The sequence below is a fragment of the Suncus etruscus genome, chromosome 11 (assembly GCF_024139225.1).
Source record: "Suncus etruscus isolate mSunEtr1 chromosome 11, mSunEtr1.pri.cur, whole genome shotgun sequence".
In the NCBI taxonomy this organism is placed as follows: domain Eukaryota; kingdom Metazoa; phylum Chordata; class Mammalia; order Eulipotyphla; family Soricidae; genus Suncus; species Suncus etruscus.
The window spans coordinates 62,336,611-62,363,262 of record NC_064858.1 but is presented as its reverse complement, the minus strand read 5'-3'; positions in this window follow the sequence as shown (position 1 = coordinate 62,363,262).

The window sequence follows — 26,652 nt, the reverse complement described above, 5'->3', positions numbered from 1 at the left end:
CTTGAGGAAGGATCCTTCTAACCCTATTTTGCTGAGTGTCTTTAACATGAAAGGGTGTTGGATTTTGTCAAATGCCTTCTCTGCATCGATTGATATGATCATGTGGTTTTTGTCTTTCTTGTTGTTGATGTGATGTATAATGTTGATTGATTTGCGTATGTTGAACCAACCTTGCATTCCTGGTATGAATCCCACTTGGTCATGATGTATGATCTTTTTGATGAAGTGCTGGATTCGGTTTGCTAAGATTTTGTTGAGTATCTTTGCAGCTATGTTCATTAGTGAGATTGGTCTGTAGTTTTCTTTTTTGGTGGTGTCTTTGCCATCTTTGGGAATGAGTGTGATATTGGCCTCATAAAAGGAATTGGGGAGGATTCCAGTTTTCTCTATGGTTTGGAAGAGCCTATGGAAAAGTGGTAGTAGGTCTTCTCGAAATGTTTGGTAGAATTCACCTGTAAATCCATCTGGGCCTGGACTTTTGTTCTTAGGGAGTTTCTTAATTACATCTTCAATTTCCTCTGAGGTGATTGGTCTATTTAGGCTTTCTATTTCTTCCTTTTGCAGTCTTGGAAGATGGCATTTTTCAAGGAATCTGTCGATTTCTGCTGGGTTCTCTAGCCTAGTTGAGTATAGTTGTTCATAATATGATCTCATGATATGTTGTATTTCTTGGGGTTCTGTTGTAATCTCTCCCCTTTCATTTATGATCCTACTGATTTGGATTTTTTCCCTCTTTTTTTTGGTGAGTTTTGCCAGTGGTTTGTCTATCTTGTTTATTTTTTCGAAAAACCAACTCCTGGTCTCATTGATTTTTTGTATTGTTTTCTTAGTTTCTATGTTGTTTATTTCTGCTCTGGTTTTTATTATTTCTTGCCTTCTGGACGTGGTTGGGTTTCTCTGCTGCTGCTGTTCCAATTCCTTGAGGTGATCATTTAAACTGTTGATTTTATTGTTTTCTTGTTTCTTGACATAGGCCTGTATTGCTATGAGTTTCCCCCTAATTACTGCTTTTGCTGTGTCCCACAAATTTTGACAAGTTGTCTCCTCATTATCATTTGTCTCAAGGAATCTTTTTATTTCTTCCTTGAGTTGTTCTTTGATCCAGCTGTTGTTGAGCAGCATGTTGTTTAATCTCCAGGTATTAGTTTTTCTCCATTGTTTCTTCTTGACGTCAATTTTGACCTCTATTGCATAGTGGTCTGATAGGGTGCTTCTAATGATCCTTACATTTGTGGTCTTATATAGGTTGGCTTTGTGTCCTAAGACATGATCAATTCTAGAGAAGGATCCATGAGGGCTTGAGAAGAATGTGTATTCTGCTTTCTGGGGGTGTAGGGCTCTATATAAGTCTATTAGCCCTAGATCTTCTAATTTTTCATTTAGGTCTCTTATTGCTTTGCTATTTTTCTGTTTGGTGGATCTGTCTAGTGGTGATAGTGGAGTATTGAGGTCCCCTACTATTATCACATTTCCCTTCATGTGTTTCTCCAGGTTTGTGAGCAGTTGCCTCACATATTTTGCTGGCTCTATATTAGGTGCATAGATATTGACCAGAGTTAGTACTTCTTGATCTAATGTTCCCCTGATCAGTAGGTAGTGACCGTCTTTGTCTTTGATCACTTTCTTGAGATTGAATGCAATTTGGTCTGATATAAGAATGGCTGTACCTGCTCTTTTTTGTTTTCCATTGGCCTGTATAATTACTTTCCATCCCTTTATTCTAAGCCGGTGCTTATCCTGTAGTTGAAGGTGTGTTTCTTGGAGACAGCAGAAGTCTGGTTTATTTTTCCTAACCCAGTTCTCTACTATGTGTCTTTTTATTGGCGAGTTTAGTCCGTTAACATTTAGGGAAATTATTGAGAGAGAGGACTGTTGTGCAGTTGTATTGTGTGGAGTGGTTGATGTTACAATCGGGGGTTTGGATTGTGTAATTCGTCTCTGAGTAGGTCGTTTAAGATCGGCTTAATTTGCACAAATAGTTCAAGTTCGTTCATGTTTGAGAATGTTTCTAGTCTGCCCTCCCATATAAATGATAGTTTTGCTGGGTATTGGACCCTGGGTTGGAAATTTCTTTCATTCAGTCGTTTAAATATGACATTCCACTGTCTTCTTGCTTGGATTATTTCAAATGGGAGATCTGGTTTGATTCTTATGTCCTTTCCTTTGTACTTGAGGGTTTTTTCTCCCTTATTGCTTTAAGGAGTTCCTCTTTCTCTTTGTTTTTTGCCATTTGGATTATTATATGTCTTGGTGTTGGTTTATTCGGATCTATTTTATTAGGGATTCTCTTGGCTTCCTGGATTTGTCCTGAATTTTCTTTCCAGAGGGTGGGAAAGTTCTCTGTTATTATCTCCCTGACTACCTGTTCTTCCCCTTTCCCTATTTCCTCCCCTTCTGGTATACCCACGATTCTTAGATTGTTTCTTTTGTCCTTGTTCATTAGATATTGGATTTTTCCTTCCAGTGCTTTGCCTTTTATTTCTTTGTTGGTTTCTTGATCATTTTTTGTTTGCAGTTTTTCTTCGAGTTCTTCAATGTGCTTCTCTAACTCTGTGTTTCTGCTCGTAAGGCTTGTTATTTTGTCTTTTAATTCCTTCATTTCTTTTTGTATGGACTCTCTCATGTTCTTTGACATTTCTTCTTTAATTTGGCTGATTCGCTCATCCAAGGATTTCTTATATTCAGTAGCTAGGGTTTCTTTGATTCCTTTTATTAATTCTTGCATTTCCTTCCTCATGGCCGCTTTTAGGTCTTCTTCCCCTGGATCTCTGCATTTTGGTGGGCTTGGAAACTTGCTAGGATTTGTCATGGTGTCTCCCGATATTAGGGGTCTCCTTGATTTACGCATATTTCTTTGTATTTAATAGTGTGCTTTGGAGTGCTGTGGCTTCTAATTTTGGCCTGCTTTGGTCCCCTGTGGTGTGAAGATGGGTCCCTTTCCTGAGTGTGGTTCTAGGGGGGGGGGCTGTTGGGTGAGCTTGTTTGACTTAGCTCTTTTTTCTCCCCTTTGCTACTTAGCTGTCAGCCTTGCCTTGCCTTTAGGATTCTTTTCTGTTCCTTTTTTCAGTCAGCGGTGTAGTTCCGCTCCTGGCCACAATGGTTGCTGGCGCTGTTGAGCCTAGCTCTCTGTCCTCCCTCCTCTCTCTGGGAGTTTATGGAGCTCCGCCCCCTCCAGGTCTCTGCCGGCCCCTTCTCCACTGGGTTCGGGCTGCCTGGCTCTGGGCAGGATGCTCCCCCGGCCCCTGCTCCTCTAGGTTCGGGCTGTCTGGCTCTGGGCGGGGGTCCACGTGGGCAAGGGGCACTCACCCGGCCCCTTCTCCACTGGGTTCAGGCTGCCTGGCTCTGGGCAGGACACTCCCCCAGCCCCTGCTCCTCTAGGTTCCAGCTGTCTGGCTCTGGGCGGGGGTCCACGTGGGCAAGGGGCACTCACCTGGCCCCTTCTCCGCTGGGTTCGGGCTGCCTGGCTCTGGGCGGGACACTCCCCCAGCCCCTGCTCCTCTAGGTTCCGGCTGTCTGGCTCTGGGCGGTGGTCCCCGTGGGCAAGGGGCACTCACCTGGCCCCTTCTCCACTGGGTTCGGGCTGCCTGGCTCTGGGCGGGACGCCCCCCCGGCCCCTGCTCCTCTAGGTTCGGGCTGTCTGGCTCTGGGTGGGGGTCCACGTGGGCAAGGGGCACTCACCCGGCCCCTTCTCCGCTGGGTTCGGGCTGCCTGGCTCTGGGCGGGACGCTCCCCCGGCCCCTGCTCCTCTAGTTTCGGCTGTCTGGCTCTGGTCGGTGGTCCCCGTGGGCAAGGGGCACTCACCTGGCCCCTTCTCCACTGGGTTCGGGCTGCCTGGCTCTGGGCGGGACGCTCCCCAGGCCCCTGCTCCTCTAGTTTCGGGCTGTCTGGCTCTGGGCGGTGGTCCCCGTGGGCAAGGGGCACTCACCTGGCCCCTTCTCCACTGGGTTCGGGCTGCCTGGCTCTGGGCGGGACGCTCCCCAGGCCCCTGCTCCTCTAGTTTCGGGCTGTCTGGCTCTGGGCGGTGGTCCCCGTGGGCAAGAGGCACTCACCTGGCCCCTTCTCCACTGGGTTCGGGCTGCCTGGCTCTGGGCGGGACACTCCCCCAGCCCCTGCTCCTCTAGGTTCGGGCTGCCTGGCTCTGGGCGGGACGCTCCCCCGGCCCCTGCTCCTCTAGGTTCGGGCTGCCTGGCTCTGGGCGGGACGCTCCCCAGGCCCCTGCTCCTCTAGTTTCGGGCTGTCTGGCTCTGGGCGGTGGTCCCCGTGGGCAAGGGGCACTCACCTGGCCCCTTCTCCACTGGGTTCGGGCTGCCTGGCTCTGGGCGGGACGCTCCCCAGGCCCCTGCTCCTCTAGTTTCGGGCTGTCTGGCTCTGGGCGGTGGTCCCCGTGGGCAAGAGGCACTCACCTGGCCCCTTCTCCACTGGGTTCGGGCTGCCTGGCTCTGGGCGGGACACTCCCCCAGCCCCTGCTCCTCTAGGTTCGGGCTGCCTGGCTCTGGGCGGGACGCTCCCCCGGCCCCTGCTCCTCTAGGTTCGGGCTGCCTGGCTCTGGGCGGGACGCTCCCCAGGCCCCTGCTCCTCTAGTTTCCAGCTGTCTGGCTCTGGGCGGGGGTCCCCGTGGGCAAGGGGCACTCACCTGGCCCCTTCTCCACTGGGTTCGGGCTGCCTGGCTCTGGGCAGGACGCTCCCCAGGCCCCTGCTCCTCTAGTTTCTGGCTGTCTGGCTCTGGGCGGGGGTCCCCGTGGGCAAGGGGCACTCACCTGGCCCCTTCTCCACTGGGTTCGGGCTGCCTGGCTCTGGGCAGGACGCTCCCCAGGCCCCTGCTCCTCTAGGTTCGGGCTGTCTGGCTCTGGGCGGGGGTCCACCGAATTTATGGAGGTACATTTTATGAGCCAATATATAGTCTATCCTGGAGAATGATCCCAGTGTGTGTGTGTGTGTGTGTGTGTGTGTGTGTGTGCACGCACGCACGTGTGCGCGCTTTTGTGTAGCCACTTTATTCAATTTCTCCTTTCAGAGCTAATAGATTTTTGTTGTTTCATCCTGTTTGGCCTATCAAGAGGTGACATGGCAGTGTTGAGGTCTCCCACTATTATTGTGTTGCTATAGATGTCTTCGTTGAGATTTGTCAATAATTGTATTAAATATTTTCTGGTCCCTCATTGGGTGCATATATATTTAAGAGTGTGAATTCTTCCTGTTGTACAAATCCTTTGATATTAGGAAATGCCCATTTTAGTCCTTTATAACTTTTCTAAGTTATGACACAAACATTTATGTCACCTGAAATTACAATGGCCACCCCAGCTTTTATTGGATGTTTTTCCTCCAACCTTTGATTTTGAATCTATATTTGTTCTGACTATTCAGATGTGTTTCTTGTAGGTATCAGAATGTTTAACTCAGCTTTTTGATGCCTTTTCCCATTATGTATATCTTAACTGGTACATTTAGTCCTTTAATTGAGAGAGTTAATTGTCATGGCAGTTAGTTTTATCTTTGTATAGAAGTTTTGTTTTTATTTTGCTCTGTGTTAAAGTAGATCTTTCAGTTTCTTTTATAAGACTGGCTTTTAGTCTTCAAAGTTTCTAAGCTGTTGTTTTTTTGTGAAGCTATGTATATTTCCTTTAAACCTAAATCTTAGTCTGGCTGGGTGCAGTATTCTAGGCAAAGCATTCATTTAATTGAATTTTTTCACCATATCCCTTGAGGGTTTTTTGTGACAGGTATTTGTAAATATTAAGAATGTTTCTTTTAATGTAATTTTCCTTTTTTGATATTGCTATATTCAATAGTCTACCCTATCTGAGAGATTTATCATTGTGACTAGGATGTGTCTTGAGTGCTTTTTTTAAAAAATATCTTTTAGCTGGTACTCTTCAGATATGAAGAATTTGAATGCATGCAGTATTTATCTCTGGGAGTTTCTCTACATTGATATCCTTGACTGTTGATTCTTCCTGAAGATTTCTTTCCTGGATCTCTGGAACTGCAATGACCCTTGTCTTGTTTCTGTTGAGTTATCAAGGACTTCTATTTTCATCTGTTCACATTCTTTAAAGATTTTTCCCATCATCTGATCATTTGTTTTAAGGCTTTTTTTTTTTTTCATTTTCTTTTGTTGAATAGAGTTATTATGTACCTCACCTTTCAGCTCACTAATTCAGTCTTTAGTTGATATTATTTTGTTGGAGAGGCTTTCCAGTGAGGTTTTCATTTTACCTACCACGTTTTTTCAGTCCTGTTATTTCAGTTTAGAGTTTTCTGATTTCTATTTTCATGTATTTTTTTATTTTTATTTGTGGTGTGTTCAGCTCAATCTATTCTTTTATTGAGTTCTATGAACATACTCCATATTTCATCTCTAACCTCCTTATCTGAGAGGTTAAATAATTAGTTAGCATTTTTTGGATTATCAGAGCTGCCATCTTCATTCTCTATGCATGGTGTTGGCCTGCATTTTTCTCCCAATGTCATGCCTGTTTTTGATGTTTTCTGTGTGTTGTGTTAGGGCTTATTGACTGGGAGATGTGCTTGGCCAATGAGCAAAGTGAATCAACCTTCTTGGGTGGTTTCAGCTCACCTAAGATCACACAGCTTCTCCAGAAGCTTCTGGGCAGAGTTGGTCTCAAAAGCCAGAGTAGATGGTCAGGCAGCAGCCTCTTACAATGGCATTAGGTCACAATCAGGTTCCACTCTCCCAAGCGGTACCAGCTCACTTCTGATCAGTTAGAGCACTGTCAGACATTTCTGGGCAGGATTTGTTGCAAAAGCCACAGCTGATGATTAGGTTGCAGTTGCTTGCAATGGCATTCAGCAGCCACTTTTTAATTTTTTTAAAAACTCTCTTCTTTTCCTATTGTTTCTTTTTTTGTTTATGTTTTGGGGCCACACCTGGTGATGCTCAAGGGTTACTCCTGGCTATGCATTCAGAAATGGCTCCTGGTATGGGGACCATATGGGACACAGGGATTGAACCAAGGTCCATCATGGGTCAGCTGCATGCAAGACAAATGCCCTACCACTGCACAATCACTCAAGCCCTCTTTTTTCATTATATTTTTAGAATCTTTGCTCCACTTATCTGGAAACAAAAGTATTATGATCAACTTTGAGTTGTATTTTATTTAAATAAAAACAAACAATAATATTCTAAGCCAGAGACTAATACACTGGGTAGAGCACTTGCTTTTGCATGTGGCTCATCAAGGCACAATTCCTGGCACTCCATATTGTCCTCCAAACCTCAAAAAATGATTCCTGAGCACAGAGCCAGAAGCTCTGAGCACTACTGAATATAACCTCCCTTAGCCCATTCTTATATTACTTAAAATGTCAAGATTTGTTTAATACCATGAAAAGTAACCTATATGAACATAGAGCATGTACCATGTATAAGCCTTGGCTTATACTCGGGTCACACCGGTTATTTGAATCAATTACACTGGATCAAATGCACATAAGTCTCCAGTTGTCTTCTGTGTCTGCTGAAGGGAGCAGGTGCTTCAGCTCAGTCCACATTCACAGCTGAGCTGAAGAATTAGACAGCTGAACTGAACTGTATGCTACTGAACTATTTAACCCACAATATTCTGTGCTTTTGTATAATAATATCTGCGAACTCAGTAATTATGACAATGTCTATGCTGATACCCTCACATCAGATAAAGCTGAAGCTCTGTTTGGACATACAGATGATAATGAGGAGGAATCCAGTTTTAAAGAATTTAACCTTTGTAGTTTAGCTTGATTATCTGTTAAGCTACAGTTTTCTGCACTATTTTAAAGTTTTAAAGTTATTGTTGCTAAGTTACAGTTTTTCTTTAGCAATAAATGTTGAAAAACATTTAACCTACTTATTTCTCAATTATTGTCATTGTTTAGGGTAGATACTATTTTTGAAATTTACAGTGGCTGCTGCATTTTCCACCTTGGTTTATACTTGAGTCAATAAGTTTTCCAGGTTTTTAGGGCGAAATTTTGGGAGTGGTTGGCTTATACTTGGTTCAGCCTATACTCGAATATATATGGCACTTAGTTTCTGCCTGCTCAGGTAGTAATGCTTTCCCCAGCATACTCCCAAGCTATCAGCACCCTGATTTTCTTTCACATGGGACCCAACACTCTCCTAGTTTTAGGGCACAAGGATCAGTCACAATTCACACGTTTTGAGATGGAGCATTCACTGACTGATTCCAGTAGTGAACATATGACCCTGGTCTAGTCAATGAGAAACATGGGTTCCCCTGACACACTGTTTATTCAGGAAAGAACAAAAATTCATAAACATAAAATTTATTCAGGGAAGAACATAAAGTTCATCCAGGGAAGAACATAAAGCCCTATCTACTGGGAAAGAATTTACAATGTAGTTGTCTCTGTCATCACTTGAGGGAAGTTCCCTCTAAGAATGAGGAAAGTAGATCCTTTCTTTCTATCAGCTGATCAACTAAATCCAGCTGTGACTAAGGCTGCCTCCCTCAGATTTTTCCATTGTAATGTGCCAATAAATTCCTTTTATATTTGTTTAGAGTTTACAGTGAGATTCTGCCACTTCCAACCAAAAAATATCCTCACACAATCTATTTGTGCTAAGTAGCAAAAATAACACAAATGATTTTTGCAGGTTTGTGGAAACAGCTAATTGTCATATCTTTGAGTTCTTTCCAGTTTCTTCTGCTGGTTGCTGCAACAGTGACTGAATTTTACACACAGAGAGAAAAAGAAAGACATAATTACTGATAAGCTTGTGGATCTCTCTTCAGATAATAAACTTTCTAGATCTCTTTCCCTTCCCTATGCTTTTATACCTTCTCTTCTAAAAGTAACCTTCTGAGTTTTTAAGCCTAAAAACTTGAACTTTTTACTTTTCTTAAAACTCATAGATGGGGGCCGGGCGGTGGCGCTGGAGGTAAGGTGCCTGCCTTGCCTGCGCTAGCCTAGGACGGACCTCGGTTCGATCCCCCGGCGTCCCATATGGTCCCCCAAGAAGCCAGGAGCAACTTCTGAGCACATAGCCAGGAGTAACCCTTGAGCGTCACAGGGTGTGGCCCAAAAACAAAAAAAAAAAAACAAAAACAAAAAACAAACTCATAGATGATAGAGACTATTCAATATCTCTCACCTTAGACTGTGCTAAGATTTAGTTCCACAGATTACTCTCTTTTTTCATTCTCTCCTATAGCTGGACCCTTCAGTCTTCAATTTTTCTTAATTTATTGATCCCTACTCCATTGCAGCATGTAGATATACTTACTTCCATATTTAAAAATAGTATTCATACACTATTTCATCTGACCTTTTCAAAAGCAGAAATAGTCACAAAGAAAGGACTGGAGAGTATGTAAAGTGTTTAACATGTCTGTGGCCAATCCAGGTAAAATCTCCAGCACACAGTCCACAAAGGACTGCCAAACGTGACCCCTCAACACAGAGCCAGAAGTCTTGAGCACTACTGATTTTATGTAGCCTCCAAAACAGAGAAACAATGGTGTAGAATGATGATGGCTGTCTCTAGTGGAAGGAATATACCTGATCTGTTTTCTTTAAAGATTACTTTTCTATTCTCTCAGAATTTTCTTAGTATTCCTTTTATAACAAAAACTGTTTAAATAATCCTCTATGATTTCAAAGTTTCTTGTTAATATTTTCATAACAGAAATGTTTTTGAAATAGTTTTCCTCTTTAATCTATTGACATCTCTCCTTCTTGTTGAAAGTAAAAATGAAAGATGATGAATCACTTCCTTACTACTTGAGATCTTTCACCCTGACTCAATTATTACTCACAACAACTTAGCTGAACCTGCACTGCCTTTAACTAATGTGGCCAACAAGCACAGCTAGTGACTTCTCTTCTCACTTTATAGCCCACTGGACACTGGATTACCAATTAATACTTGAAAGGATGCATGCACCCTGTGCCCTTCTAGGTTCTTCAGAAGAAGGACAAGTAATCAAATAAGCATAAGGCTAATATATGAGATAAAGGAGAATTTATTAACAATATTTATACATCCTATACAAATGGAAAGACCCAGAAAACTAATTAACTCTTCACATAGTATGAGATGCCCTCTTTAAATAGCTAAAGCAAAAGACATTGGGGAAAGAAGGGGAGATTAGTTAAGGTTGTTTCACCAAAATAATTCAATAAAACAAGCAAATAGATTCTACCTCCATCATTTATTAGATCTGCTTTGGGAGATATCCATTTCTGTGGCCTACAACAGCTATTATTAATAAAAAATTTTAAATTGAATCCCCATGAAATACACAGTTACCTGGTTGTTCATGACTAAGTTTAATATAAATATATTTCCAAAGCTGCCTTCCACTTGCACAACTTCCATGAAATTAAATGTCTTTACTAAAGACATTCTTTGGGGTAGCAAGTGTTTATTTCTCTATACTTCTATGCCTTTCCTTGGTTCTAGTTTGAAACTACAGTGTTATCCCTCAATTTTCCCTCCCTTACTTCCCCATTCATTCACAGAGCAGATTTTCTGAGTACTGTACAAAAACTTTAGACCTTCTTCTTTCCCATAGCTACTCCCTACTGTCTTACCCCCTGATGGTTTCAACCCCACAACTTTGTCCTCCACCCTTCTCATCTAAAAGACTGTCCAAACAGATGGAAGCTAGGTAAACAGATGAGACTATATTAAGCTGAGAAGCTTCTGCTCCTCAAAGGAAATAGTAACAAGGATATAAAGAGCACCCACAAATGAGAGAAACTATTCACCTAATGCCCCTCAGAAAAGGGGCTAAAATCTAAGATGTATAAAGTACTGATGGATCTTAACAAAAAAAAATCTAACCCCAACAAAATATGAGAAGAAATGAACAGACAATTCCTCAAAGAAGAAATACAAATGGCCAAAAGACACGTGAAAAATTGCTCCACATTACTAATCATCAGGGAAATGCAAATCAAAACAACAATGAGGTACCATCTCAAGCCAGAGAGACTGGCACATATTGCAAAAAGTAAAAACAATAAGTGCTGGTAGGATGTGGAGAAGAAGGAATTCTCAGTCTCTCCTAGTGGAAATGCAGTCTTGTTCAGCCTTTATAAAAAACAATATGGAGATTACTCAAAAAGCTGGAAAATGAGCTCCCATATGATACTGTTACACCATTCCTTGCGATATACCTTAGAAACAAAAAAATTCCTTCTGCACATTGCAGAATATTCATTGTAGCACTCTTTATAATAGCCAGAATCTGGAAACAACCCAGATGCCCAACAACAGATGAATGTCTAAAAAATGTGGTACATATACACAATGAGACACAAAAGGAACCATCGGAAGATACGAGGTCATAAAATATTCTCTCTTTTGTTTTCACAAAAACAAACAAACAAAAAAAAACACCCCAGAGCTAAGTTATTTCACCAATATTTCTACATACAGGGTTTCTTATCAGCCCAAACCTTGTTCTTTTAAACTCTAAGAGACAAGGTATAATACAGAAATTATTTAGTAAAATTACCATTCATTATTCGATATAATGAATATACTTTAAATATTTAATATAATTACTTTATATAGTTACAAAAGTTGTAAAGCTGTACAAAATATACGTTTTACTTTCTGAGAGATTAAAATTTTTTGCTTTTTGTTAATATTTTTATTATTTTTTAAAAAATTTTATGTTTTAATTAAACACCTTGATTACAAACATGATTGTGGTTGAGTTTCTGTCATGTAAAGAACACCCCCATCACCCTTGCAACATTCCCATCACCAATGTCCCAAATCTCCCTTCTCCCCACACCAACCCCGTATGTTCTCATTATAAGGATAGTTCTCAATGTAGTTATTTCTCTAGCTAAACTCATCACTCTTTGTGGTGAGCTTCATGAGGTGAGCTGGACCTTCCAGACTTTCTCTTTTTTGTCTCTGGGAATTATTGCAAGAATGTCTTTCATTTTTCTTAAAAACCCATAGATGAGTGAGACCATTCTGCGTTTCTCTCTCTCTCTTTCTCTGACTTATTTCACTCAGCATAATAGATTCCATGTACATCCATGTATAGGAAAATTTCATGACTTCATCTCTCCTGACAGCTGCATAATATTCCATTGTGTATATGTACCACAGTTTCTTTAGCCATTCATCTGTTGAAGGGCATCTTGGTTGTTTCCAGAGTCTTGCTTTGGTAAATAGCTGCAATGAATATAGGTGTAAGGAAGGTATTTTTGTATTGTATTTTTGTGTTCCTAGGGTATATTCCTAGGAGTGGTATAGCTGGATCGTATGGGAGCTCAATTTCCAGTTTTTGGAGGAATCTCCATATCACTTTCCATAAAGATTGGACTAGACGGCATTCCCACCAGCAGTGGTTAAGAGTTCCTTTCTCTCCATATCCCTGCCAACACTGCTTGTTCTCATTCTTTGTGATGTGTGACAATCTCTGTGGTATGAAGTGGTACCTTATAGTTGTTCTGATTTGCATCTCCCTGATAATTAGTGATGTGGAGAATTTTTTCATGTGCCTTTTGACTATTTGTATTTCTTCTTTATCAAATTGTCTGTCCATTTCTTCTCCAAATTTTTTTTATGGAATTAGATTTTTTTCTTGTAAAGTTCTGAAAAGTGTATTTTGGATATTAGCATCTTATCTGATGGGTATCATTGAATAGTTTCTCCCACTCAGAGGGTGGCTCTTATATACTGGGCACTATTTCCTTCGAGGTGCAGAAACTTCTCAGCTATTAATATATTCCCATCTGTTAATCTCAGCTTTCACTTGTTTGGAGAGTGCAGTTTCCTTCTTCATGATGCCTTTAATCTCAATGTACTGGAGTGTTTCATCTACGTATTGTTCTATATACCTTATGATATCAGGTCTAATATCAAGGTTTTTAATCCATTTGTATTTTACCTTCATACATGACATTAGCTGGGGGTCTAAGTTTAATTTTTTCAAGTGGCTACCCAGTTATGCCAACACCACTTGTTAAAAAGGCTTTCTTTGCTCCATATAGGCTTACTTGCTCCTTTATCAAAACTTAGGTTGTTGTGTGTCTGGGGAAGAATCTCTGAGTATCAAGCCTATTCCACTGATCTGATGTTCTGTCTTTATTCCAATACCATGATGTTTTGATAACTATTGCTTGTAATACAGTTTAAAATTTGGGGGAAATGCCTCCCATATTGTTTTTCCCAAGGATTTCTTTAGCTATTCTAGGGTGTTTATTGTTCCAAATGAATTTCCACAGTGTTTGAACCACTTCTTTGAAGAATGTCATGGGTATCTTTAGGAATCACATTAAATCTGTAAAATGCTTTGAGGGGTTTTGCCATTTTAACGATATTAATCCTGACAATCCATGAGCAGGGTATGGGTTTCCATTTCTTGTGTCCTCTTTTATTTCTTGAAGCAGGGTTTTTAGTTTTCTTTGTGTAGGTCCTTCACATCTTTAGTCAAGTTGACTCCAAGATATTTGAGTTTGTGTGGCGCTAATGTGAATGGGGTTGTTTTCTTTTTTTTTTTTTCCTATTTTTATTTTTATTATTATTTTTTGGGGGTTTTCAGGCCACACCCATTTGATGCTCAGAGGTTACTCCTGTCTACGTGCTCAGAAATTGCCCCTGGCTTGGGGAAACCATAGGGGACGCCGGGGGATCGAACCGTGGTCCTTTCCTTGGCTAGTGCTTGCAAGGCAGACACCTTACCTCTAGCGCCACCTTGCCGACCCCTAAAAACACCTATTTTTTAAAATTTATTTAAAAACCTTAATTACATACATAATTGTGTTTGTGTTTCAGTCATGTAAAGAACACCACCCATCACCAGTGCAACATTCCCATCACCAATGTCCCAAGTCTCCCTTCGCCCCACCGACCCCCGCCTGTACTCTAGACAGGCTCTCCATTTTCCTCATACATTCTCATTATTAGGACAGTTCAAAATGTAGTTATTTCCCTAACTAAACTCATCACTCTTTGTGGTGAGCTTCCTGAGGTGAGCTGGAACTTCCAGCTCTTTTCTCTTTTGAAAATTATTATTGCAAAGGTGTCTTTCATTTTTCTTAAAACCCATAGATGAGTGAGACCATTCTGCGTTTTTATCTCTCTCTCTGACTTATTTCACTCAGCATAATAGATTCCGTGTACATCCATGTATAGAAAAATTTCATGACTTCATCTCTACTGACAGCTGCATAATATTCCATTGTGTATATGTACCACAGTTTCTTTAGCCATTCGTCTGTTGAAGGGCATCTTGGTTGTTTCCAGAGTCTTGCTATTGTAAATAGTGCTGCAATGAATATAGGTGTAAGGAAGGGGTTTTTGTATTGTATTTTTGTGTTCCTAGGGTATATTCCTAAGAGTGGTATAGCTGGATAGTATGGGAGCTCGATTTCCAGTTTTTGGAGGAATCTCCATATCGCTTTCCATAAAGGTTGAACTAGACAGCATTCCCACCAGCAGTGGATAAGAGTTCCTTTCTCTCCACATCCCCGCCAACACTGTTTATTCTCATTCTTTGTGATGTGTGCCATTCTCTGGGGTGTGAGGTGTTATCACATCGTTGTTTTGATTTGCATCTCCCTGATGATTAGTGATGTGGAACATTTTTTCATGTGTCTTTTGGCCATGTGTATTTCTTCTTTGTCAAAGTGTCTGTTCATTTCTTCTCCCCATTTTGTGATGGGGTTAGATGTTTTTTTTCTTGTAAAGTTCTGTCAGTGCCTTGTATATTTTGGAGATTAGCCCCTTATCTGATGGGTATTGGGTGAATAGTTTCTCCCACTCAGTGGGTGGCTCTTGTATCTTGGGCACTATTTCCTTTGAGGTGCAGAAGCTTCTCAGCTTAATATATTCCCATCTGTTAATCTCTGCTTTCACTTGCTTGGAGAGTGCAGTTTCCTCCTTGAACATGCTTGTAATGTCCTGGAGTGTTTTGCCTATGTGCTGTTCTATATATCTTATGGTTTTGGGGCTGATATCGAGGTCTTTAATCCATTTGGATTTTACCTTCGTACATGATGTTAGCTGGGGGTCTAAGTTCAATTTTTTGCAAGTGGCTATCCAATTGTGCCAACACCACTTGTTGAAGAGGCTTTCCCTGCTCCATTTAGGATTTCCTGCTCCTTTATCAAAAATAAGGTGGTTGTATGTCTGGGGAACATTTTCTGAGTATTCAAGCCTATTCCACTGATCTGAGGACCTATCCTTATTTCAATACCATGCTGTTGTTGCTTTGTAGTACAGTTTAAAGTTGGGTAAAGTAATTCCTCCCATATTTTTTTTCCCAATGATTGCTTTAGCTATTTGAGGGTGTTTATTGTTCCAAATGAATTTCAAAAGTGTCTGATCCACTTCTTTGAAGAATGTCATGGGTATCTTTAGAGGGATGGCATTAAATCTGTATAATGCCTTGGGGAGTATTGCCATTTTGATTATGTTAATCCTGCCAATCCATGAGCAGGGTATGCGTTTCCATATCCGTGTGTCCTCTCTTATTTCTTGGAGCAGAGTTTTATAGTTTTCTTTGTATAGATCCTTCACATATTTAGTCAAGTTGATTCCAAGATATTTGAGTTTATGTGGCACTATTGTGAATGGGGTTGTTTTCTTAATGTCCATTTTATTCTTATTACTATTGGTGTATAGGAAGGCCATTGATTTTTGTGTGTACCTTTCTATATGAGTCTATTGTTTCTAGAAGCTTTTTGATAGAGTCTTTAGGGTTTTCTAAGTAGAGTATCATGTCATCTGCAAACAGTGAGAGCTTGATTTCTTCCTTTCCTATCTGGATTCACTTGATATCCTTTTCTTGCCTAATCGCTATAGCAAGTACTTCCAGTGCTATGTTGAATAGGAGTGGTGAGAGAGGACAGCCTTGTCTTGTGCCAGAATTTAGAGGGAAGGCTTTTTGATTTTCTCCATTGAGGATAATATTTGCCACTGGCTTGTGGTAGATGTCCTTCACTTATATTGAGAAAGGTTCCCTCCATTCCCACCTTGCTGAGAGTTTTGATCAAGAATGGATGTTGGACCTTATCAAATGCTTTCTCTGCATCTATTGATATGATCATGTGGTTTTTATTTTTCTTGTTATTGATGTTGTGTATTATGTTGATAGATTTACGGATGTTAAACCAGACTTGCATTCCTGGGATGAAACCTACTTGATCGTAGTGGATGATCTTTTTAACGAGACATTGAATCCTATTTGCCAGGATTTTGTTGAGGATCTTTGCATCTGCATTCATCAGTGATATTGGTCTGTAATTTTCTTTTTTGGTAGCGTCTCTGTCTGGTTTAGGTATCAAGGTGATGTCGGCTTCATAAAAGCTATTTGGAAGTGTTTCTGTTTATTCAATTTCATGAAAGAGTCTTGCCAAGATTGGCAGTAGTTCCTTTTGGAAAGTTTGATAGAATTCATTAGTGAATCCATCTGGACCTGGGCTTTTGTTTTTCGGCAGACATTTGATTACTGTTTTATTTTCATCAATGGTGATGAGGGTGTTTAGATATGCTACATCCTCTTCCTTCAACCGTGGAAGATTATAACAGTCCAAGAATTTATCCATTTCTTCCAGGTTCTCATTTTTAGTGGTGTAGAGTTTTTCAAAGTAGTTTCTGATTACCCTTTGAATCTCTTTCATATCAGTAGTGATCTCTCCTTTTTCATTCCTGATACGAGTTATCAAGATTCTCTCTCTCTCTTTCTTTGTTAGGTTTGCCAGTGGTCTATCAATCTTGTTTATTTTTTCAAAGAACCAACTTCTGCTTTCGTTGATCTTTCGGATTGTTTTTTGAGTTTCCACTTCGTTGATTTCTGCTCTCAGCTTTGTTATTTCCTTCTGTCTTCCTATTCTTGGCTCCTTTTTTTGAGCATTTTCTAGTTCTATTAGCTGTGTCATTAAGCTACTCAGGTAAGCTCCTTCTTCCTTCCTGATGTGTGCTTGCAAAGCTATAAATTTTCCTCTCAGTACTGCTTTTGCTGTGTCCCATAAGTTCTGATAGTTTGTGTCTTTATTGTCATTTGTTTCCAGGAACCTTTTTATTTCCTCCTTGATTTCATCTCGGACCCACTGGTTATTGAGCATGAGGCTGTTTAACTTCCAGGTGTTAAAGTGTTTCTTCTGAGTTCCTTTGGAGTTCACAAATATTTTCAGAGCCTTGTGGTCAGCGAAGGTAGTCTGCAAAATTTCTATCCTCTTGATCTTATGGAGTTATTTTTTATGTGCCAGCATGTAGTCTATCCTGGAGAATGTCCCATGTACATTGGAGAAGAATGTGTATCCAGGTTTCTGGGGATGGAGTGTCCTATATATATCCACTAGGCCTCTTTCTTCTATTTCTCTCCTCAGGTCTAGTATATTCTTGTTGGTTTTCAGTCTGGTTGACATATCCAGTGTTGACAAAGCCGTGTTAAGGTCCCCCACAATTATTGTGTTGTTGTTATTATTTTTCAGATTTGTCAACAGTTGTATTAAATATTTTGCTGGCCTCTCATTCGGTGCATATATGTTTAGGAGAGTGAATTCTTCCTGCTCTACGTACCCTTTGATTAATATAAAATGTTCATCTTTGTCCCTTACAACCTTCCTGAGTATAAAGTTTGCATTATCTGATATTAGTATGGCCACTCCAGCTTTTTCATGGGTGTTGTTTGCTTGGATAATTTTTCTCCAGCCTTTTATTTTGAGTCTATGTTTGTTCTGACTATTCAGGTGCGTTTCTTGTAGGCAGCAGAAGGTTGGATTGAGTTTTTTGATCCATTTAGACACTCTGTGTCTCTTAACTGGTGCATTTAGTCCATTGACATTGAGAGAAAGAATTATCCTGGGATTTAACGCCATTTTTATTTCAAAATTTGGTGTGTCTTTTGGGTAGTCTTGTCTTAGATTAGGTCCTTCAGTTTTTCTCTTAAGACTGGTTTTGTGTCTGTGAAGTTTCTGAGCTGTTTTTTTCTGTGAAGCCATGTATTCTTCCGTCAAACCGGAAAGTGAGTTTTGCTGGGTATAGTATTCTGGGTGAAGCATTCATTTCATTCAGTCTTGTCACAATATCCCACCACTGCTTTCTGGCATTGAGTGTTTCTGGTGACAGGTCTGCTGTAAATCTCAGGGAAGCTTGCTTGAACGTGATTTCCCCTTTTGATCTTGCTTTTTTCAGAATTCTGTCTCTATCTGTGGGATTTGTCATTGGGACTAGGATGTGTCTTGGGGTGGTTTTTCTGGGGTCTTTTTGGTTGGTACTCTTCGGGCATGCAGGATTTGATCACATATATTTTTTAGCTCTGGAAGTTTCTCTTTAATGATGTTCTTGACCGTTGATTCTTTCTGGAAATTTTCTTCCTGTGTCTCTGGGACTCCAATGATTCTTAAGTTGTTTCTTTTGATTTTATCATAGACTTCTATTTTCATCTGTTCCCATTCTTTGACTAATTTTTCCATTGTCTGTTCATTTGCTTTAAGTTTTTTGTCTAATCTCTCCTGCTGTATGGAATTGTTATGTATCTCATCTTCCACAGCACCAAGTCTATTCTCAGCTTCTGATACCCTGTCCCAGAGCTTTTGTCATTCACTTCGTTTACTGACTTTTTCAGTCCTATTAGTTGACATGTTATTTCAGTTTGGAGTTTTGTGATTTCTGTCTTCATATGTTCTTGGTTCTTATTAGTGTTCTGTTCAACCCAATCCAAGGTTTCTTGGAGTCCGTTGAGCATCTTCCATATTGCTAGTCTAAAGTCCTTATCTGAGAGGTTGATTAGTTGGTTGGTCATTATCTGGTCCTCAGAATTGTCATCTTCATTCTCTATGTCTGATGCTGGCCTGCGTTGTTTCCCCATTGTCACACTTGTATTGTGGGTTTTTCTACGTGTTGTGGTGGTATTCATTGTCTATATGATGCAGGCAGCACACTCCTCTGGTTCCTCCCTTTCTGGATGGGCTGACTTGCCTCTAAGGGAGGGGAGTCCTCCGTGGATGAAGCCTCACACTGGGTCAAATCTTAGGCCCGAGCATGCAACAGAGAAGACAATCTGGAGAGAAATATTTGCTTCTGTGATATAGCGCCTTTCTTAGTGTGATTTTTCCTTCTTGTTGCAATGGAGTTCTTTCCTTAAAAAGAGTGCACAGCCACGTAGAGAAGCGGAGCAGCTGTGCTCCGCTGGAGCCTCTTTTTGCCCACTCGCAAGAGTTTCACGCAAGAGGACAGTAGACAGATATAGACAGCTCACACTCACAGTTTTTCAGAGTTGGGCCCCACTGGGCCGGTGTACTTTCGCGGAATTTCCCCGCCTGGTGTCACACACATGGAGCAGGCTTTTGCAAAGCTTTACCGGATTTCATGCTCTGCAATCCCTCCCTCTTGCCTTTGTTTCTGTTCTAATTCTTGTGAATACTGCTTAGTCTTTTTATTCCTTCATCTCATTATTAGATACACCTGTTTTCTTAAAGTTTCTCTTTCTTTCTGGAATGTTCTTTTTCAGGCTGGAACAGTTGAGCAGTGATCTTTCTGTGATTCCTTATTCTTCATTTGACATTTCTTTTCCAGTGCAGAATTACTCATTTGAGAGCTGCAAATGTTGTGTTTTTCATGATTCTTCTTAGTAATTTTGGCGTTGGTTTTGCCTTAGTTTCTGTTCTAATGCTTGTGAGTACTGCTTAATTTTTTGCATTTCTTCATCTCATTAATAGATACACCTGTTTTCTTTAATTTTCTCTTACTTTCTCATATGTTCTTTTTGAGGCATGAACAGTTGTGCAGTGATCTTTCTGTTTTTCCTTCTTCTTCATTTGACATTGCTTTTCCAGTGCAGAAGTACTCATTTGAGAGCTGCAAATGTTGTGTTTTTCATGATTCTTCTTAGTATCTTTGGCGTTTGTTTTGCCTTTGTTCTAATTCTTGTGAATACTTCTTAGTTTTTTGCATTTCTTCATTTCATTATTAGATATTAGCTGCTTTCTTTAAGTTTATCTTACTTACTTGAATGTTCTTTTTGAGGCTTGAACAGTTGTACAGTGATCTTTTTGTTTTTCTTTCTTGTTCACTTGACATTGCTTTTCCAGTCCAGAATTACTCATTTGAGAGCTACAAATCTTGTGTTTTTCATGATTCTTCTTAGGAACTTTGGCGTTTGCTTTGCCTTAGTTTCTTTTCTAATTCTTGTGAATACTGCTTAATTTTTTGCATTTCTTCATCTCATTAATAGATACACCTGTTTTCTTTAAGTTTCTCTTTCTTTCTTGAACGATACTTCTTTAGGCTTGAACAGTTGTGCATTGATCTTTTTGTTTTTCCTTCTACTTCATTTGACATTGCTTTTGCAGTGCAGATTTATTCATTTGAGAGCTGCAACTGTTGTGTTTTTCAATATTCTTCTTAGTAACTTTGGCGTCTGTTTTGCCTTAGTTTCTGTTCTAATTCTTATTAATACTGCTAAGTTTATTGCATTTCTTCATCTCATTATTAGATACACCCGTTTTCTTTAAGATTCTCTTTCTTTCTGAATGTTCCTTTTGAGGCTTGAACAGTTGTGCAGTGATCTTTCTGTTTTTCCTTCTTCTTCATTTGACAATGCTTTTCCAGTGCAGAAGTACTCATTTGAGAGCTGCAAATGTTGTTTTCTTCATGATTCTTCTTAGTAAATTTTGCGTTTGTTTTGCCTTAGTTTCTGTTCTAATTCTTGTGAATACTGCTTAGTCTTTTGCATTTCTTCATCTCATTAATAGATACACCTGTTTTCTTTAAGTTTTTCTTTCTTTCTTGAATGATACTTTTTTAGGCTTGAACAGTTGTGCAGTGATCTTTTTGTTTTTCCTTCTACTTCATTTGACATTGCTTTTCCAGTGCAGATTTATTCATTTGAGAGCTGCAACTGTTGTGTTTTTCAATATTCTTCTTAGTAACTTTGGCGTCTGTTTTGCCTTAGTTTCTGTTCTAATTCTTATTAATACTGCTAAATTTATTGCATTTCTTCATCTCATTATTAGATACACCTGTTTTCTTTAAGATTCTCTTTCTTTCTGAATGTTCCTTTTGAGGCTTGAACAGTTGTGCAGTGATCTATCTGTTTTTCCTTCTTCTTCATTTGACAATGCTTTTCCAGTGCAGAAGTACTCATTTGAGAGCTGCAAATGTAGTTTTCTTCATGATTCTTCTTAGTAAATTTGGCGTTTGTTTTGCCTTAGTTTCTGTCCTAATTCTTGTGAATACTGCTTAGTCTTTTGCATTTCTTCATCTCATTAATAGATACACATGTTTTCTTTAAGTTTATCTTTCTTTCTTGAATGTTCTTTTTGAGGCTTGAACAGTTGTACAGTGATCTTTTTGTTTTTCTTTCTTGTTCATTTGACATTGCTTTTCCAGTGCAGAATTACTATTTTGAGAGCTGCAAATGTTGTGTTTTTAATGATTCTTCTTAGTAACTTTGGCGTTTGCTTTGCCTTAGTTTCTATTCTAATTCTTGTGAATAGTGCTTAATTTTTTTGCATTTCTTCATCTCATTAATAGATACACCTGTTTTCTTTAAGTTTCTCTTTCTTTCTTGAATGATACTTTTGAGGCTTGAACAGTTGTGCAATGCTCATTCTGTTTTTCCTTCTACTTCATTTGACATTGCTTTTCCAGTGCAGTTTTACTCATTTGAGAGCTGCAAATGTTGTGTTTTTCAATATAATTCTTAGTAACATTGGCATTTTTTTGCCTTAGTTTCTGTTCTAATTCTTGTTAATACTGCTAAGATAATTGCATTTCTTCATCTCATTATTAGATACACCTGTTTTCTTTAAGATTATCTTTCTTATTGAATGTTCTTTTTGAGGCTGGTACACTTGTACAGTGTCATTGTGTTTTTCTTTCTTGTTCATTTGACATTGCTTTTACAGTGCAGAATTACTCATTTGAGAGCTGCAAATGTTGTTGTCTTCATGATTCTTCTTAGTAACTTTGGCGTTTGTTTTGCCTTAGTTTCGGTTCTAATTCTTCTGAATACTGCTTAGTTTTTTGCATTTCTTCATCTCATTAATAGATACACCTGTTTTCTTAAGTTTCTCTTTCTTTCTTGAATGTTCTTTATGAGGCTTGAACAGTTGTGCAGTGATTTTTGTGTTATTACTAATTCTTCATTTGACATTGCTTTTCCAGTGCAGAATTACTCATTTGAGAGCTGCAAATGTTGTGTTTTTCATGATTCTTCTTAGTAACTTTGGCGTTTGTTTTGCCTTTGTTTCTGTTCTAATTCTTGTGAATACTGCTTAGTTTTTTGCATTTCTTCATCTCATTATTAGATACACCTGTTTTCTTTAAGTTTCTCTTTCTTTCTTGAATGTTCTTTTTGAGGCTTGAACAGTTGTGCAGTGATCTTTTGGTTTTTCTTTCTTGTTCATTTGACATTGCTTTTCCAGAGCAGAATTACTCATTTGAGAGCTGTAAATGTTGTGGTTTTCATGATTCTTCTTAGTAACTTTGGAGTTTGTTTTGCCTTAGTTTCTGTTCTAATTCTTGTGAATACTGCTTAGTTTTTTGCATTTCTTCATTCATTAATAGATACACCTGTTTTCTTTAAGTTTCTCTTTCTTTCTTGAATGTTATTTTTGTGGCTTGAACAGTTGTACAGTGATCTCTCTCTTTTTCCTTCTTCATTTGACATTGCTTTTCCAGTGCAGAATTACTCATTTGAGAGCTGCAAATGTTGTGTTTTTCATGATTCTTCTTAGTAACTTTGGCGTTTGTTTTGCCTTTGTTTCTGTTCTAATTCTTGTGAATACTGCTTAGTTTTTTGCATTTCTTCATCTCATTATTAGATACACCTGTTTTCTTTAAGTTTCTCTTTCTTTCTTGAATGACACTTTTTTAGGATTGAACAGATGTGCAGTGATCTTTTTGTTTTTCCTTCTACTTCATTTGACATTGCTTTTCCAGTGCAGAGTTATTCATTTGAGAGCTGCAAATGTTGTGTTTTTCAATATTCTTCTTAGTAACTTTGGCGTCTTTTTGCCTTAGTTTCTGTTCTAATTCTTATTAATACTGCTCAGTTTATTGCATTTCTTCATCTCATTATTAGATACACCTGTTTTCTTTAAGTTTCTCTTTCTTTCGGAATGTTCCTTTTGAGGCTTGAACAGTTGTGCAGTGATCTATCTGTTTTTCCTTCTTCTTCATTTGACATTGCTTTTCCAGTGCAGAATTACTCATTTGAGAGCTGCAAATGTTGTTTTCTTCATGATTCTTCTTAGTAACTTTGGCGTTTGTTTTGCCTTAGTTTCTGTTCTAATTCTTGTGAATACTGCTTAGTTTTTTGCATTTCTTCATCTCATTATTAGATACACATGTTTTCTTTAAGTTTCTCTTTCTTTCTTGAATGTTCTTTTTGAGGCTTGAATAGTTGTACAGTGATTTTTGTGTTTTTCTTTCTTGTTCATTTGACATTGCTTTTCCAGTGCAGAATTACTCATTTGAGAGCTGCAAATGTTGTGTTTTTAATGATTCTTCTTAGTAACTTTGGCGTTTGTTTTGCCTTAGTTTCTGTTCTAATTCTTGTGAGTACTGCTTAATTTTTTTGCATTTCTTCATCTCATTAATAGATACACCTGTTTTCTTTAAGTTTCTCTTTCTTTCTTTCTTTTTTTTTTTTTTTGGTTTTTGGGCCACACCCGTTTGACGCTCAGGGGTTACTCCTGGCTATGTGCTCAGAAATCGCCCCAGGCTTGGGGGGACCATATGGGACGCCGGGGGATCGAACCGCTGTCCTTCCTTGGCTAGCGCTTGCAAGGCAGACACCTTACCTCCAGCGCCACCTACCCGGCCCCTCTCTTTCTTTCTTGAATGATACTTTTTAGGCTTGAACAGTTGTGCAATGCTCATTCTGTTTTTCCTTCTACTTCATTTGACATTGCTTTTCCAGTGCAGTTTTACTCATTTGAGAGCTGCAAATATTGTGTTTTTCAATATAATTCTTAGTAACATTGGCGTTTTATTGCCTTAGTTTCTGTTCTAATTCTTGTTAATACTGCTAAGATAATTTCATTTCTTCATCTCATTATTAGATACACCTGTTTTCTTTAAGATTATCTTTCTTTTTGAATGTTCTTTTTAAGGCTTGAACTCTTGTACAGTGTCATTGTGTTTTTCTTTCTTGTTCATTTGACATTGCTTTTAAAGTGCAGAATTACTCATTTGAGAGCTGCAAATGTTGTTGTCTTCATGATTCTTCTTAGTAACTTTAGCGTTTGTTTTGCCTTAGTTTCTGTTCTAATTCTTGTGAATACTGCTTAATATTTTGCATTTCTTCATTCATTAATAGATACACCTGTTTTCTTTAAGTTCCTCTTTCTTTCTTGAATGTTATTTTTGAGGCTTGAACAGTTGTGCAGTGATCTGTCTGTTATTCATTTTTCATTTGACATTGCTTTTTCAGTGCCGAATTACTCATGTGAGAGCTGCAAATATTGTGTTTTTCATGATTCTTCTTAGTAACTTTGGCGTTTGTTTTGCCTTTGTTTCTGTTCTAATTCTTGTGAATACTGCTTAGTTTTTTGCATTTCTTCATCTCATTATTAGATACACCTGTTTTCTTAAGTTTCTCTTTCTTTCTTGAATGTTCTTTATGAGGCTTGAACATTTGTGCAGTGATCTTTGTGTTATTACTAATTCTTCATTTGACATTTCTTTTCCAGTGCAGAATTACTCATTTGAGAGCTGCAAATGTTGTGTTTTTCATGATTCTTCTTAGTAACTTTGGCTTTTGTTTTGCCTTAGTTTCTGTTCTAATTCTTGTGAATACTGCTTAGTTTTTTGCATTTCTTCATCTCATTATTAGATATTAGCTGTTTTCTTTAAGTTTATCTTTCTTTCTTGAATGTTCTTTTTGAGGCTTGAACAGTTGTACAGTGATCTTTTGGTTTTTCTTTCTTGTTCATTTGACATTGCTTTTCCAGACAGAATTACTCATTTGAGAGCTGTAAATGTTGTGGTTTTCATGATTCTTCTTAGTAACTTTGGAGTTTGTTTTGCCTTTGTTTCTGTTCTAATTCTTGTGAATACTGCTTAGTTTTTTGCATTTCTTCATTCATTATTAGATACACCTGTTTTATTTAAGTTTCTCTTTCTTTCTTGAATGTTATTTTTGTGGCTTGAACAGTTGTGCAGTGATCTCTCACTTTTTCCTTCTTCATTTGAAATTGCTTTTCCAGTGCAGAATTACTCATTTGAGAGCTGCAAATGTTGTGTTTTTCATGATTCTTCTTAGTAACTTTGGCGTTTGTTTTGCCTTAGTTTCTGTTCTAATTCTTGTGAATACTGCTTAGTTATTTGCATTTCTTCATCTCATTAATAGATACACCTCTTTTCTTTAAGTTTCTCTTTCTTTCTTGAATGTTCTTTATGAGGCTTGAGCATTTGTGCAGTGATCTTTGTGTTATTACTAATTCTTCATTCGAAATTGCTTTTCCAGTGCAGAATTACTCATTTGAGAGCTGCAAATGTTGTGTTTTTCATGATTCTTCTTAGTAACTTTGGCTTTTGTTTTGCCTTAGTTTCTGTTCTAATTCTTGTTAATACTGCTAAGTTTATTGCATTTCTTCATCTCATTATTAGACACACCTGTTTTCTTTAAGATTCTTTTCTTTTTGAATGTTCTTTTTGATGCTTGAACAGTTGTACAGTGATATTTGTGTTTTCCTTTCTTGTTTATTTGTCATTGCTTTTCCATTGCAGAATTACTCATTTGAGAGCTGCAAATATAGTTTTATTCATGATTTTTCTTAGTAACTTTGGCTAAGTTTGTTTTGCCTTAGTTTCTGATCTAATTCTTGTGAATACTGCTTAGTCTTTTGCATTTCTTCATCTCATTAATAGATACACCACTTTTGTTTAAGTTTCTCTTTCTTTCTTGAATGATCTTTATGAGGCTTGAACTTTTGTGAAGTGATCTTTGTGTTATTACTAATTCTTCATTTGAAATTGCTTTTCCTGTGCAGAATTACTCATTTGAGAGCTGCAAATGTTGTGTTTTTCATGATTCTTCTTAGTAACTTTGGCGTTTGTTTTGCCTTTGTTTCTGTTCTAATTCTTTGTGAATACTGCTCAGTTTTTTGCATTTCTTCATCTCACTATTAGATACACCTGTTTTTTTAAGTTTCTCTTTCTTTCTTATATGTTCTTTTTTGAGGCTTGAACAGTTGTGCAATGATCTTTCTGTTTTTCCTATTACTTCATTTGACATTGTTTTTCCAGTGCAGAGTTTCTCATTTGAGAGTGCAAATGTTGTGTTTTTCAATATAATTCTTAGTAACTTTGGCGTTCGTTTTGCCTAAGTTTCTGTTTTAATTCTTGTTAATACTGCTAAGTTTATTGCATTTCCTCATCTCATTATTAGATACACCTGTTTTCTTTAAGATTCTCTTTCATTTTGAATGTTCTTTTTGAGGCTTGAACAGTTGTGCAGTGATCTTTCTGTTTTTCCTTCTTCTTCATTTGACATTGCTTTTCCAGTGCAGAATTACTCATTTGAGAGCTGCAAATGTTGTTTTCTTCATGATTCTTCTGAGTAACTTTGGCGTTTGTTTTGCCTTAGTTTCTGTTTTAATTCTTGTGAAACTGCTAAGTTATTTGCATTTCTTCATCTCATTAATAGATACACCTGTTTTCTTTAAGTTTCTCTTTCTTTCTTGAAAGTTCTTTAT